Source organism: Ambystoma mexicanum, chromosome 3q (assembly GCF_040938575.1).
Source record: "Ambystoma mexicanum isolate Mex_15411 chromosome 3q, UKY_AmexF1_1, whole genome shotgun sequence".
Lineage (NCBI taxonomy): Eukaryota > Metazoa > Chordata > Amphibia > Caudata > Ambystomatidae > Ambystoma > Ambystoma mexicanum.
In genome coordinates, this window is record NC_090926.1 from 863,426,169 (window position 1) to 863,443,302 (window position 17,134).

A 17,134-nucleotide genomic window follows, 5' to 3' on the forward strand; every position below is an offset into this window, starting at 1 on the left:
TTGTCCGTCGTACCCTGTTGATACTCCTCATAGTTTTAGAGAAAGGAAGCTTCCTCTTCTTCATTATAGAGGTCTCTATAAGTATCCATTTGGATCAAGTGTTCTTGTTGGAAAACCTGAGACTGATCTACTTGAATTTGGGGGTTAGGGTCTACCCGAGCCCTTTTCGGGGGCGGATGATCAGAAGAACTGATAATTCGCTCCAGCCGATCCATACAACCCTCACATTTTTCTGTAGTCCATTTAGAGGACCCAAACGGGCCGGCGGGAGAAGAAGTGACATTCTCCGCACTTTGGTGTCGACGGGAACCTCTAAGGGTGTCGGAGAGAGTCTCTTGACTATCTATGTAGATATCATCGGAATCGGGAATCCAATCCGCCGAAATCTTTTCCGCGGATTGACGCATAACCTTCAGCGGAACCGGAATAAGGCCTACCGCCGCTGCGATTCTTCAGATGCTACTTTGGATAGTCACCGAATCGTTGTGAGACAAAGGCTCCGATCATTTGTCGGTAGTAGAAATACTGTCCGTGCCACCAGGAGGCTTAGCGGACGGGTTTCCAGGTAGAGGCCTAGCCATAGTTTTCGAGCCTACTGAGGCCTTGGAACTCGTCGAAGCGTCGGGCTCCCGACTTTCGACGCGTGTAGATTTAGGAGTAGCGCCCTTGGTATGTCTAGATTGCCCAGTCGCCATGCGCTGCTGTAAATGCGGGGAAGGCCTTGGATCAGAGCGATCCGAGGGAACCGGAGAAGACTTCAGCGGCCCCGTTGGCGCTTTCGCCTTATTCGACGAAGGTGTCGAAATTGGTGTAGGGGTTGTGTGTTTAGTGCGATGCGGTAGAACGCCCCTGTCGCCGGGTGTGGTCCCTGTAGTAAGACCAGAGTTGAGCCTGGAAGGGTCGAGGACGGGCGTGGCGGATCTAGAAGTGTCCGCCTCAAGGTCTATAACATCCGCGTTGGATATTTGGTCTTCCGAAGTACCCCCGTCACTTTCGGCTGGTGTGGCGGTGGGGGAGGGGGCACTCCACGCTTGACATACCGTACGCGGCCCACCGCTTTACACGGCGCTCCTTAAGGGTTTTAGGCCGAAGGAGTTTGCACGCCGCACACTGCTTCTCGTCGTGCTCTAGGGGGAAGACAGGTGTTACACGTCCTGTGTTCGTCCTTCCAAGGATATCTGACCCTACACTTAGGGCAGAATCTAAAAGGAGTCCTTTCCATAGCAAAAGGGAAGGATGACCAGACCAAAAGGGAAAAGAGTGGAAAGGAGGAAAGACATACTAAATAATATGGCCACCCTGACCCCACTCTCCCTACTGTATAGGTCGGCCAGAGGGCCCGACCACGTGGACAAGCCGGCCGCCGGATCTTAGGCACCGAAATCCACAGCCGTAGACGATTCCCCCATAGTCTTTGTCGAAGAGTGGTTATTGGCGAAGTGAAACCGACAATTCGGTAAGATAAACAATGTCTCTAGTAAGAGCTCTGCTATAGGGCGACCAGTTATCTTTGCGGAAAAAAACAATCTGAGGGACCTCGGCGCGTCAGGGATTTTGGGTACTACACACGTCACGATAGGGATAGTGTTACAGACATGCCTATGCCGACGTCCCCTTTTGGTCCCCGAAAGACAAGATGCAATACTCTGCGGTTACCACTGTATGTCGGACCATATGCACAGCATGTGATTCTAAGCAGATTAACAAGCATCAGAAAAGGAGATACGGGACTTCTTCCAAAGAAATGATACAGGTGATTTCTCGATCCAAACTGTATGGGAGGCGGCTAAAGCCACAATAAGAGGGCTTATAATAGCGCAGGGTGCCTCGGTCAAAAGAGTGAAACAACTAAGGGAGTCCCAGGTCAATAGACTGATATCAGAGAAAGAACAGGTCCTCGCAAAGGAGAATGGAGTAGCAACCGAAATTAGAGTAGAAATTAGATCCCTCAGGCAAGAGCTGAAAGACATATGAAAGAGAAAGTGCTAATCAGCCTGCGTTTTATTAAGGAGAAATATTTTAAAAAAGTGGATAAAGCCCACACTTTGTTAGCAGCAAGATTGCGAAGGGAAAGAGCAGACAGGGCGGTTCTGAAGGTTAGATCGCCCTCCAATCGGGTTTTGACAGACCGTGTGGACATAACTGCCCGGTTTGCCCAATATTACAAACAGCTCTATCCTTCAGATACACACGCCTCCCCCGAACGCACCGAAGAATATATGTCAAAGGTAGTGTTCCCCCCACTCCTGGGGGAAGACGAGACCTGTTAAATTGCCCAGTGACCACGGAAGAGGTTGATCATGCCATTTCCCACCTGAAGGCAGGCTCAGCACCGGGTGCAGACGGATTCACCTCCGCCTTTTATAAGAGATTTAGGGGCACGCTAATCCTGTTCCTTACTCTCCTTTTCAATAGCATATTGGAGTCAGGCACTGCCCCGCCATCCTCCACGGAGGCGAGAATCATTGTTATACCCAAGGAAGGGAAGGACAAACTGGATTGTGGCTCATATAGGCCGATCTCGCTGCTAAACGTTGACGCCAAAGTTTATGCAAGCATCCTGGCCAAACGTTTGAGCAGAGTACTTCCCCCGACTGGTACACAGTGATCAGGCAGGGTATGTCACGGAACGGCAAGGGGCAGACAATGTCCGGAAAACTCTGGACCTCATGGCCTCTGTCCCGGTTTCAGAGGTTGGGACCACTTTGATTTCGGTCGACGCCAAAAAGACATTCGACCGGGTGGAATGGAGGTTCATGTCGGATGTCCTTCACAAGGCGGGCTTGCGTCCGGACTGGATCCGGGTTGCGGGGGCTCTGTATCGAAACACCCATGCCAAGGTAGTGGTAAATGGAGTAGCATCACAACAGTTTAAGCTAACTAGGGGATCCAGGCAGGGGTGCTCCCTCTCCCCGTTGGTTTATGTCTTGGTAATGGAACCGCTGGCCCAAAACATCAGGCACAATGAGGGGATCAAAAGCTTACATAGATATGGGGTAGAGAACAAACTAGCTCTATTTGCGGATGATGTTCTGGCTTATGTCACTTATCCTGACCATTCAATCCCGGTCCTCCTGCATGAAACTAAAGAATATGGGGCGTTATCTGGGTTTCGCATAAATCGACACAAAACAGTAGTACTCCCTCTAAAGGACCCTGATCTGTCCCCCACCAATGCCCCACAGACATGGGGTCTCCAGGTCTCAAACTAGCATTAAATACCTAGGGATAACAATAACTAGACATCTCCCAGACCTGTACGTGGCCAACTACAAAAAGCAATGGGCAGTGATCCAGCAGGATCTCCGGAGCTGGAGTAAGCTTAGCCTTTGATGGGCCGGTAGAGTAACAGCAATAAGGATGAATGTCTTGCCTAGACTCCTTTTCCAATCACTTCCTATTGCTCTCCCCAATACTTTTTTTTAACACAATCAAGGAAGCTCTGCTGGCGTTTTTATGGGATAAGGGCAAACCTCGTATTGCATATAATACCCTTATCTTGGCAAAAGAGAAGGGAGGCCTTGCCTATTCAGAAATCCACTCTTATTATGCTGCTGCCATACTATTGGTGGATCACATTAGAGAATCTAAAAGCAAGCAGTGCGTGGCTCTGGAGAATGGGTTGTTTGTCCCAGTAACTATGGGAGAATGGCTCTGGGTCCCCGGGGAAGCTATCCCATGTTAGGCAAGTGAACACCCAGTCTTAGCAGTAGTCTGGGCGATAGGGAACAAAAGAAACCCCGGTATGCAGGGCATTACAAGATGGATGTCGCCGCTCAGTTGCATCTGGGCCCCGCCAATCAGAGATTCCATATTTGAGCCCCTCCATTTCAAGCCCCAATATGAGCATGGCTTGGTTATGGCGGGACAGATGTGGAAAGAGGGCTCTTTTTTAACTAAAGAGGAGCTTGAAGCCGCACAACAAGGTCTGATCATTAATCCTTTGCCCTATCTTCAACTTAAAGGGGTCCTCACAGATCGCAAGTGGAAGGGCCAGCTACAGCGTCCCTTAACTGCATTTGAGAGAATACTTAACACGCACTTAGGCACCAAAGGTCTCATTTCAAGCATGTATAGGGCACTCAGACAGAGGCCACCTTCCTCCTCCAACCACCAAGGCCAAGTGGGACCAGTGGCATCTAACCCCCCCCCACCGTTTAGCTAAAATGTATCAGGGCATCTCCCCCTACTGCTGGAGAGGGTGTACTCAGGTCTGCACTTATTGGCACCAGTGATGGAGCGGTCCCCATAATCAGTTTTACTGGAAGGAGATACTGGGGTAGATCTACGAGATAGAGGGTATTCATAGGTATTCATAGCTACTTGTCCCTCTTCCCGATTCTCTTTGGGGTCGAACTAATTGAAGACAGATACACGCTGCTCCCACACATGCCGAGAAATGTACTATTAGCAGCTTGTGTCTGTGTCGCCCCCTCCCTTCCTACAAAAAAGGACTGGTTGAGAAAAGCGAATTAAATTTATGAACTGGAAAGTCTGACTGCTCTTTTAATGGAAACATGCACGCATTTAGACCAGCAATAGTTAACATTCAAGCAGTTTCATAGGGATGCTCGGGCAGCCCAGTCCTAGGGGTCACCCCCTTGCTTCTAACAGACAGTGTACTGTGTTGTCGAATACGATTCAGCATCCTACATGGCCGGAAACCCCTACATGAACGCAGGTCTCGTGGTGACCCGAGCATGGAAAAAGTTCCCTCGCATTACATTTGGCGCCGGGATTGCCAGAGTCCCTCCACGTACGTCAGAGGTCATACCACCTTGATAAGCATTGAACACAATTGAATCCAGCTAGTCTACTATTGTCGTCCTTGGTCGGGCCCACAAAAGAGTTGGGTGGGTGGGGTCGGCTTTCTGGCTCTTATTTTTTCACCTCTTTCTTTTCTGTCCTTCTCTTCTCCTTTACTATTCCCCCTCCACTTTCCGATTCAGACTTGTTTCATTGTTGGGGTTTTTTTCACACACCTGTTATCTTCAAATAGAAAAATGTATTGTCAGTGATCGCATTGTTAATCTTGTCAATTGTTTTGTTGGGCTTTTGGCCAATGTATTTGTCGATCACAATAAAAACATATTTAAACATTTTTTTTTTCTTAAAGGCAACTTTCTTCATCTAGATGTCAAAGGATTTGGTTGCCTCGGTCATCTGCTGTGGGTCAGGATAACCGTTCGTTAACCTATAACATGATGGCCTTATTAGAATAATTTTGATATATTTGCATTCCCTTTGCAAATGACGGAAACAACCCTCACCAATATTGAAGCAGGAATCACAACACTTCCGCTGGGGTTAGGGAGCACTGTATTTTCTTAGCAGTGTCTAAAATGGAAGGCCACTCGTATTAGCGCCTACTAATAAAACCTCCTTCGTTCTCAATATATGGAAGTTCTCAATATATGGAACCCAGTGCCCGTCAAGTTGGTATAGTGCCCATCACCACATAGGGGAAAGAAAGATGTCTCTCGCTCCTCTATCGCATAAACTTTAATCCGAATCAAAGAGTCACAAATTCGTGTCCGGCTCAATCAAGGGCACATGCCTAAGGTGAGTGTCTGGGACAAGTAGATACAAAATTGCCATAATAGCGTGCGGGAAAATTCTGCCAATCATTTAGAAATTCCTCACATCATTTATGCAGCACAGTTTCTAGATTGTCTTAGCATACGAAGACCGTTAACTAAGTACTGCGGTTTCCGCCGCTTTTTGATGTGGCTCAAGGCTGAGCTGCACCCAACGCGGATCCGGGAAACCGCATGGTGCTGATAAATGGGAAGGGAAAAGTAACGTTCCTTACTTGAATGGATGTCTCCTCGCTCCTTTCGTCGCGAATGGCTCTGCCGCGTAGTCAAATCTGTCAGCATCTATCTCTACCGGCAGCCGTGTAGAGTTCAATAGACACAGACGACAGACTTATTTAAATAGGATCCCGTGACGGTTGTAGAAATGGGACTAAACGAAAAATGACTAAATCCGTGCGTGTCTGGCACATAAGTTAGTATTTGCATATCTCAATCTATCATGTGCAGCCCACTGTGTGGAAGATCACAGGGAGGGAGGTCTCTTGCACACTTGTGTCATTGATCAGGCAATGAAAGAGGAGAGGAATTAGTATAGGAGCAAATTGTAAATTTACTCATATCTACAGCGAAACCAAAATAATATAGTGTTGGGCGAATTTTTATATGGCAAAAACAGAGGATACGAGTCCCTCTCTACTCAACTATGTGCATCTCCTGTCTCTTCTTAAGCCACAGTAGCGTGTTTATGTTTTCGCCCTTTATTACAAATTAAATCACAGCTACCTATGTTCATAATAGCCTGTTCCCTTCCACTGCCACATTAATTGACTGAATAAAACAAATTTATCCATCTCTGTTCCAGTTTGTGTAGTAGGCCACTCAGGTCGCCCCCCTCGATTAGGAACTTTCACAGTCTCTAATACAAAACCATCTCAGGTCATTTTCATTACATTTAGCTCTTACAAAGTGGTCAACCAATGGTTTGTCCTTCACCTGATTTCTTACACATGACCTGTGTTCGGAAATCCTCATGCGCATCTGGAGCATGGTCTTGCCAACGTAGATCAACTCACATGGGCATAGTATAACATACACTGCATTTTTGGTGAGGCAGTTGGTGTGGCCCCTTAAGGTCCATTTAATTCTTCCATGTTCGAAAGTATGCAGTGTTTCTGTATAAGGGCATGCTGCGCAATGCCCACACTTATAATTACCTATCACAGGGGGAAGCCCCCACTGATTCAACACAGTAGGTTCATCATTCCATGTCTCCAGGTAAGTGTGCACCAACTTTTGTTGCACGTTCCAGTTCCTTTTAAAGGCAAAAAGGGGCTTTTTCTCAAGGCTGCCAGGGTGTTTAACCAAGTGCCAATTATGTGTAATGCTCTTTTTTAATGGCCTTACTAATGGGCTAAAAAGTCGAAACACAGATTAATTGATCTTTCTTGATTTTTTCTTTCTTTGACAGGCACACATCCCTATTTGTATTGAGTGCCCGTTTCATGTTCTGCTTTAGAACCGTTTCGGGTAGCCCCGGTCTGTCAGTCTTTCTTTTAGAATTTTAGCATGCTCCAAGTATGTTTCTTTCTCAGCACAATTTCTCCGAAAACAAAGACATTGCCCGTACGGTAGGTTCTGTTTAAGGCCTTCAGGATGAAAACTTTGGAAATGCAACAAATAATTTTTATTTGTGGTTTTTCTGAACAAATTTGTTTCTATCTTGTCCCCTGACTTGGAAATCAGTAGATCTAAGAAACTGATTTTAGTATTGTTGTGTTCCATCGTGAACTTGATGTTAGAGTCACATGTGTTGACCCAATCTAGGAAATGCAACAGTGAGGTAATATCATCCATCCAAATTAGAAACACGTAGTCTATTGTATAGTTTCCACAATATAAGACTAGCTGTAGATGTTTGCTGTTTCAGTAAACTGTTGTTTCCAGTGGTGTACAAATCCTCAAAATTAACCATGTATAAGTTTGCTATGTCGGGTGCAAATGTAGCACCCATACTGACGCCCTTCAGCTGTTTATACATCTGTCTTTTAAACAGGAAAAGGTTTTCACACATGTCTATGCGTATACACACTCGAGGATGAACCCTGTTGGTGGTATATGAGGTTCTGATCTTTGGTCAAGGTACATACACAATACCGACATACACTCCAATTGGGGGATAGATGTATAAAGTGATTCCACATCCATGGTCACTAGAATATCCCCGTCATTGATGGTCAGTGTTTTCAACATGTTTAACATATCTGTAGTATCCTTTATGTAACTCAGCACTTTAAGGACAAATGGTTTTAGAAAACCTCACTATAGATAGAGAGTGGTTCCAAAAGAGAATTTATGGCCGATACGATCGGCCTCCCTGGTGGATTTAGTGGGTTTTATGTATTTTCAGCAAGGTATAGAAGGCCCCCGTCTTGGGAGGAGTCTTGACCAAGAAAATACCTTCTTCCTTGCTGAGCCAGTTTTCTTCCAACGCGTGTCTCATGAGGCTACTTATTTCCTCACATAATCTTGAGGTGGGATCTCTATCCAGCTTCTTGTATGCATTGATATCACCTGATAATCTTCTTAGGCATTCATTTTCGTATTTCACGGTATCCATTACCACGATTCCGCCGCCCTTATCGGCCGGTTTGATCGTGATATCCGTATTCTCACACAGGTTTTTCAGACTGTCACGTTCTATTTTACTAAGATTATCCCTATGGAAGTTCTAATCTCTAAGGGCCTCTTGTACCCATTTAGTCACAATTTTTTCAAATACCAATATTTCTGGTGGACAGGTATGTGGTGGAGGGTAGAACCGGGATTTGTTCTTTAAGCCGGTTACATTAGGCATCTCTTCATCATCTCGTATAGATTCAGTGCCTGATTTCTTCATAGGTAAATATACCTCAAAGAAGTGCTGGAGTCTAATGTTCCTGAAAAAACGCTGGAGCACCATTTCACACTGAAAAGGATTTGCTTTTGTTACTGGGACAAATGACATGCCACGAGATAGAACCTTATGTTCGATATCAGACAGTGGATATTGCGATGGATTAAAAATGGGAATGTTGTCTACCTTCACTGGTTCGAATACCACTGGCGTGTGCGCATGCCCGGCCCAAATTGTTGTCACTGGTACCTCAGGCAGCCCCGCTGTCCCCCTCTTGGAAAAAAAATTGTTGTTGTGGGCCCTTTTCCTCTTTATTCTCCTGTGGTGTAGCTAGTTGGTCCAGGTCTCTAAATGAACCTGAGGAATTTGAGAACGTTATGTACCTGTTTGGTCTTCGGTTTTGAGGACCAATTGTGGTCTCTGTGTAGAATCCCTCCCTCAAATATGGGTAGGTGCGTTCCTCCTTGTAATGATCTTTTTGTAATTTATTGATTTTTCGGTCCAAATTGAGATCTCGGAATTTTTTGAGTTCAACCTCAATTTTTTTCCTACTATTCTTTTGCGTCTTTGATTGTTGTACTTGTCGTAATGTCATGTGGTTCCAAGACCACTACGGGTTTAGCGAGAACCAGAGGGACAGCTTTGCCCGACACACACAAGCCCCCTGCAAATAATAGCCGGAGGTGAGTGTGCGAGAACACAACAGATTGATTTACGGTTGTGCTGCATAAATTTAATATGCCGTGAATAAGAAATAGAGGTTGGATGGTAACTAGTGTGTTTGTTTGTTTTATTGCTTTTAGGTGACTGAGAACTATATAACCTATGAAAACACCTATCACCTACAGTTTGGCACGAACAGAAAGATTTCACTACTGTTCTGTAGATTACATTTCATCCTGAAGAAAGTCCTGAAAATCAGGGGCAACAATGGTGCCAGTAGAGGACTGAAACATATGTAGACAGGGGCCACCAGTATAGAAAGGTGGCTCGAGGAAAGGCACCTAATTGTAAAGGAAATATAGGGCCGCAATTATTTTCTGTAAATAAGTGAAACAAAACTACAGTGTATGTTACACTGGTGATATATACTAAAAATGTGTGGGCAACATGGGAATATGAGATGGTATGAAAGTGTATGAAAGGTATGGCCCAAACCAATTGGGCATATATAGTTTCTACGGTTGTTTTATATTGTACACGTGTATATTGATACAAAAAAAATTAATAATATATTTTTTCTTTAGACGCAAATTTGCAGTGGCGTTTTTTCTGTTTTATTATATCTATCTAACCTCATTGCTCCTGACCCATGTTTTGATTTAAGTTAGGGGGACAAGTACAACCAAAAATCCAATACTAGAGATGATGGTGGGAGATGTATGCATGATCAAATCAGCAAGATAAAATGTATGTGGGTTCTGCCAGTTTTACCCCCAAAAAATCCACAATATTTTCTGAAGAATTGGACTGAAAACCAAGAGTGACAGGGTTAAAGGGAATGTAAATGAAGGAAACACACACATGCACACTCACATAATGCAATTCGTACACCTAGAGATTTGTCGTAAAAGCACATGGGCCGAATGAAAAGGAATACATACTGAACTGATGCATGTTCGAGCAAGAGAACAAAACGTATTTGCCTGTTTAGCACATTTAGAATTGTAGGCTTGTTCCAACTTATGACCTTAAGACATATGATGATGCCCCAGGTTTCAGCTAGCTTACAAGGCTGGGCTTCAAGGCCTGTTTTTATTTCCCGTGGCCAGCCACAAGATGAGTCCATCCACTATGTATTCACCTTTGGGTACATGCGTTTGAAGCACATAACACATTCGTTTTTTAGTTTAACTTTGAAGAGATCATAGAAACTTCCACTAGCTTTGAACTGTATGCTATACAATCAAAATGTGCATAGATAGCAGTACAAACACACCCTATGAAAGATGGTTCAAGGGGCCTTATTTCACAAATAGGGAAAGGTATAGCTTTTTTTGTGGTCAGGTGGAAAGGTTTCTCTTTCTCAAACCCCTGTGGGCACCATCCACACTAGCATGTGCGTACCAACTAGCATTCATTAACATCTACTATCTGAGGCTAGCTATAGGTGAGGGCCTGATACATCAGACTTCCTCCAAGGTTCTTTTAAGGATTGCCTACCTACTGCTACCCAGGTCACCTGAACAAAAATAATGTGGTTCTCTAATTTTCTGAGATTGCCAGACACCCTTCACCTTTCTCTCCTTCAGGAGAACCATGTTGCCCCTTTATCTGATATGATCCTCCATTCTAATCTCACTCTGCCCCCTCTCCCATCCTTTCTCACTCCCGCCAGCCGTCTTATTACACACCAACTCTCTTACTATCCCCTGATGTTTACACTCGCTCTCCACTCACCCTTCCCCTTGCCAATCTACTCTTCACCTCTTACCCCTGAACAAACCTGTATTCCCAGTCACCCATCTCACTGGAATCACTTTCACATACTCGCTCACATTCACAGCGACAAACTCACAAAACGGTACCACACTCTCTCAAAACTAACTCTGCACCAACGCCTCAGCATTTTTCTCTGCCATACTTCCTTTGCGTCATACCTCAGTCCGCCTACACTCATTCCAATCTCACCCATACATCCTGCACTCATTTTCATTCCTTTCATACTTTTCTTCTTCTTCTAGTTCTACCACTCCCCCTTCCATTGGTCTGCTTTCCCTGAGGTCCGGGTTACAAAAGTGTGAGGCTTCACAAACCCTTGTTAACCTCACCCCTATTTCCTCACGGGTCGTCCTGCTGTTTCTGTGATATGCTGTGGTCTTGCGGTTTCAAAATCTCTTGGTGGCAGTCAGTGGTGTGTCTTTTCTCTAAACTTGGAATCTCTTTCCAGTATCATCGTGTAATCTTGTGGACACCTTCTCTCTCTCTTTCTGCTCACTTTGTTCGTGCCTTGCCGCCAGGGCCTTTGGTACTTGTAGTCCAGCAAAGTAAAAGAGAGAAAACATTCTGGGAAAGGTACTGGGAGGCACTGTGTTACAGAAGGTGGTACTGGTATTTCCAGCCAAAGCACATGAGGGGGTTTCATGGACTGCCCACGCCTGCCCCAGAACATGCCACCCACCACTACCCACGTCTGGGACATGGCTGTCGCTGGCTCTATGCTGGTAGGGCCACTGCTCCAGGCTGGAAGGGGGTCTCGATTCCTCCTCAATAGGGCCCAGTCCCTGTCACACATCTTCCCCTTGTTCTGAGCCCGCCCCCTCTTCTTCGACCAGTATAGCTGAATGAGGGTATTGGGAAAGGAAGTCAACATTGGCTTGGCATTTCCCAGCCTTGTGCTTCATGGATAATGTGTATGGCTGTAAAACTAAGCATCACTGCAGCATCCTGGACTTAATATGCTTATTACAGGATATCCAGAACAGAGGGGCATGATCCGTGACCACTGTGAGCTTCTTACCAGCCAAGTAATACATCAGGCTATGAATGGTCCATCTGATAGCCAATCATTTTTTTTTCAATGAGATAGTTCTCCCTTAAAAACAACTTCCAGATATAGAGGACCAGTTGTTCCTACTGTGAGAACCCAAAGGGTGTCTCAGCGACCAGTCCCTTGGGATCAATCATCCAGGTGGCCGGGGCACGGCCATCGCTATTTTATCCAGATACCCCAGGAGTGGACTAGTGCGGGAGGATCACCTGGATGTGGCGTCCCTGGGGAGTGGGAGTGGGGCACCCAGAGGAGAGACGCAGTATTCCTGTTCCCATGTTCCAGTAGAACACCCTCCTTCCATGCACTATCTAGGAACTTTAAATCCCCTTTCCTGCACACACTCTGCTGCATGGACAAAGCGCTTGACGGAAAGACAGACTTACTCACAGCCAGTCTGTTTAACATGACTCGCACCTGAATCCTGTTACCTTTCCCCACTGGGATAAAAGGCAGAGCATGAAAGCACCCGGAGAGCAAGGCGAGAAGGGTAACTGAAGCAATAAAGAACAGCAGAACGGAAGGGCAGGAAATCCTGGGACAGCGACGCAACCATGGAAGCAGAGCAGACGTACCAGGAGGTGACTGAAAGGCTGTGGGTCCTATCAGTTACGGGGTGAAGGTTGCTGCAGAATCCCAAAGGGGAAACTCCCTGCTACTGCAGAAGGTCACAGCGGTACCTCCTTCATGTGCGGTGTGAGGACTTAAGGAGGCGAGAAGCGCTGGGCCAAAAGGCTTAACTAGACGGAAGGTCTTGATAAACTGTGTCAGCCGCTGCCAGTGAGTGAAATGGGAGACCGGCTTGTGTTGACAAATGAAAAGTACATTAACGTTTGAAGTGCTTGTTGGGTTGTCGAGAAACCACAAGCGAAAGCACATTACAGCAAGAATGAAGAATGCCGAGATTGTGTGTGTGTGAGAGAAGCCGCAAAAGAAATCTGACGCACTTGGGAGAATAAACAAGAAAGGAGGCAAATAGTCAAAGTGGTCATACAAGGGTAAAGTCAAGGGTAAAAACCCCCTATTGCACAGTCCAAAGTCTTTGACAAAAGGGGAAACGAAGTACAAAGTTAACCTAAGGAATTATTAGTCCTGTGATGCTTACTAAGAACTGCAGATAGCAGAAGGCCTTGGGAGAGGAGGCCGGTATAAACCTTTGAACTGTCTCCAGTATTGTGGTATGCACATAGGATGGCAGCCGTGAGAAAGAGAAGCCTGATTGTTGAAAGTAAACGCACTTGCTCCAATATAACAGAGTGACCCGGCGAGACGCAATCACCTATCAGAAGTTTCTGTATTGAACTTGCAAGTACTTTGAAATGAAAGCGTGAAAGATTACAAACTAACAAGTGTGATGCTAGCGGTTTGAAGGCCTGCGCCTAATCGAGGACAGCAAGAACTGCCTACAGTGGAAGGTCTGAGCCTGGAGGAGGGGGACCCGAGAGAAACGGTGAAAGTGACCAAATATTTGTTTTAAAAAGACACTAAGAGCTCCTGAGTGTTATAAGCTAGTAGCACTGGTAAAGTTAACTGTACTATGATTTGAAGGCTACAGTGAACCTGACGGAGGAATGTCCAGTGAAAGAAAGGGAAAGTGAATCCCGCATTTTGATAAAGTGACTGAACAGTGGTGTAAAGACGAAGGTGAACCCAACAAAGGGGTATCACGAGAAAGCCGGGGAAGAGGGGAATCCCGCATGGTGAGAGCTTGGGAAGTGTCTTGTGATGCCAAACAAAAGAAATTGATTAGAGGGATCCTGCCTTTTCTGAAGAAACTGCTTCCTGATGTCTATAGACTGAAGGGGTGCTCACAGTCATGCCACTGTTCTGCCTTGTCCCATGATGCAACGTGGGGAAGGTAGTGCATTAGTTCCACAGTCCTGAAATAAAACCCTTTTGGACATTCCAGTTTGTAATACACTCTTTTGCTATACATATCTTTGTTCCGCACCCTTTTGTCATATAGAGTAAGGATTTGGCAATAGGTTTATTAGTATAGGCCATTTCGTTTGACATGATACAACAAGGACAGCGTTTTATTTACTTTGATGGTTGTAGCTTGCTCCCATCTTAGATTTAGGTTTAGATTAGGTGATTTTCTCACCCATATACTCTTCAATAAACACCATTGGATTGTACTCCTTGGGTCTGTCGTACTTCGGATATCCATGCCTTCCTTACACTACGCATCCTTATTCTGTGACAAGACCGCCCCTAAACCAACAAGAGAAGCATCAGCCTGTCCATTGATAAGTCTGGCCTGATAAGGACCAGGCTGTGACAAAGTTGGGCTTTTAGTTTTTTGAACAATATGTGTGCCTTCTCCAGTCAGCTGACAAGGTTAGGATTGATTAAATGAATCTGTTAAACCTAATAGTGACAGATCTAACCTCGTCTGGTACTCGATCAATAGTCTCACCTCCACTCTTACCAGAGTATCATAACCCCAATATAGATTTAACATCTGTGAGGCAGTCATTTATTAAGAGATGACACAGATTACAGAATCTGAAAATGTGAATTCAACAATATGACTTGTATTCATTATCAGGATGGATCTAATGCCTAACTTGCCTTACAACTATGGAGGGAATTTCCCTACCTAAAGAAACTAAGGAAAGTCTCTGTCCGTAAATCCAAATCAAAAGCCTGCCTGTGTCAAAACCTATGCTTGCCCTCACATCTAATACAAAAATTTAGTGTAGAATTATTCAAACTCAAATAGTGTTCAATATAAAGTCGGAAACACTCTCTAGCTCCCTTCCCCAAGTTCAGGCTACAGTTCCAACAATTATAGGCTTCAACTGTTCTTTCAGAACTTGAGCATATCTTCCCCAAAGCACATTTTGTTTCATTATACAAAGTTCAGAAGAAGCTTAGGGTTCCCTTTACCAAGCTAGAAGCACAGATGCAGCAAAAGTCTACCAAACACTTGTTCTTAAGTTTTCTTCAGCAACTTCCATACACTTGGTTGGGGCTCTCTGGTCTGGGCGCAGTTGTCTGACCGCACGGTCCACCCATTACAGGTCGTGCAACCAGGGGCCTTTGGCAGTATGTTTCGGCTTGAGACCTTGTCCAAGCGTCTTTCTTTGGCATTACTTGACTCGTCGTACTTTCAATTGTTAACTTTATATTCAGCCCGTTTCTTCCTTCGCTGGGGTTTGCAGCCTTGAGTTTATCTTTTGCTCCCACTTCACTGCTGCCCCTTCTGCTGTTCTCCCAACTGCTATTATCAACTTTCTCTTCACTCGTAGTTCTTTAAATACTTTTTATTCATCCTTAGATATCCAGGAAACGGTACCTATTGCCTGCACTTCACCACTCTGATATCCGGTTTCAAGATATTCTGTTGCCAACATGTCAGTCTTTCTGTTACTCGAAAGGCTTTCAAAAGCTTTCAAATCCCAAATGCGCATTCACTCTGATACACAGTATCTTCAATCAGCTTTGTTAGCATAGCATTCGATTGTTCATACAGTTCAGAAGCACTCACAAGTTTATTGGCAACATGTGCCCGCTCTGCCATAATCCATCTTTTCCTCTCGCTTGCACACCGGTTTCTTTACACACAAACTCACTGGTCGCTTTACTTGATTCTGCGGCTTCTCACAAACCTAGGTCAGGGACTCACCACCTGCCCCTCAGGCACTCCTAGGCCGATTCCTCTGCCCAGAGGAACGAGCACTTGCAGAACCAAACGAGAAGGGCTGACACTGCATATGGCTTCCTTCCTCCAACCTCACCGGCTCCGTGGAGACCGCTCCCTCGCCACGCTTCTGCAGAGCGCCATGCTCTGCAACTTTCCAGTGTTCTCACGTTCCACTCTCCTCCCATTCCCAATGGCTTCTCTGCTGCTTCTTCTTCCCCTCTGCCACCCTCTTCTTCAGCTCTTCTCCCTCTGCTACTGCCACGCCACACTTTTATACACCGGTATCCCATCAAGGGTGTTCAGTTGTGCTTCTCTTGCCTGTTTTGCCTCATTCCAATTGGACCAATTACTGGGATATGCCAGACTTTCAGCTCTGTAGTGTTCAGATTCCCTCTTCTTCCTCCCAGTACTATAGTGGTGTTTCTGTCTGCATTACTCTTAGCTGCTTCTTCCTCGTCTCAGTACTTGATGTGAGATTAGAAGGGAAAGCTGGAAAGGACTGACAATAACCCATAAAGACTGAGGGAGGGTCTGATAAGTCAATGTTAGTGAAGGGGGTATACCATGTCTTGCCTTCAGGTACCCTCTCTCCAATCCCCAATGACCCTCCACCCAATTGATCCTCCCTCGCTAGATCAGCTCCAGGATCATGATCCAAAACCGATGGCCCTTCCCTGGCCACCTGAACAGAAGATCCCTTGGGAGCAGATGTGAGAGTACCTTCAGGTTTCTCATATACCCTTCCCCAATGTGGGTTGGACGGAGGTGTTGCACAAAGAAACCAAGATAAAAAAACTACTTTAGTTTGCTTTTGCTCCTCTCTTGGTTCTTTTGTTGAATCGCCAGGTCTATGGTCCTGGAAATCCTGTATTCTGTTAAGGTTATGCTTTAAGGGGATTTTTGTATTGGTTTCCAATTCAGCCCTTTTTTTACAATCTTCAAGGAAAGTTGACCAATTCCAGGAGCTCGATTAAGGAGAAAAGGGGTCTTCCTGCCAATTGGAAAAAGGGGAAAATATTGGAGGGTATGAATGAACGTCCTGTACCAGATAGGAAAACTCTGGGAAGTCAGTACCAATAATAACATCTTCAGGGAGACCTGGTATATTGGCTGATGAAACAACATTATGATTGCCTCTTATTTGGATGGGAATGAGTATTTTTGGATAGACTTCTTGGTCTCCATGGACACATGACACCCTTACCAAGTTTGCATTTTTTAGATTTTTTGAAAAGATGAGGTCAGTTTGTATGGCAGTGTCTACTCACAGTGTCTACTAATGCTTGTACTGGTTAACTGTATACATTCTGGGGGGGGCGTGGCTACAGGGCCATGAGCTAGGTCACGGATCCCGAGAGCTCCTGTGATCCGGCGTTGATCGGAAGGAAAATAAAGGCTTAAAATGCATGCAGTGTCAAGTGTTCGTGAAGCCACGGCTATATGAATGGGAAGAGCAAACAGCGGAACTTTGCCCTTTGAAAATAAAGCCTGCTGGAACAATATAGCAACAGAAGTACGGCGGTCTCTGTGACTGAAATCGGAAGATGGCGCCTGCCCTGAGATAA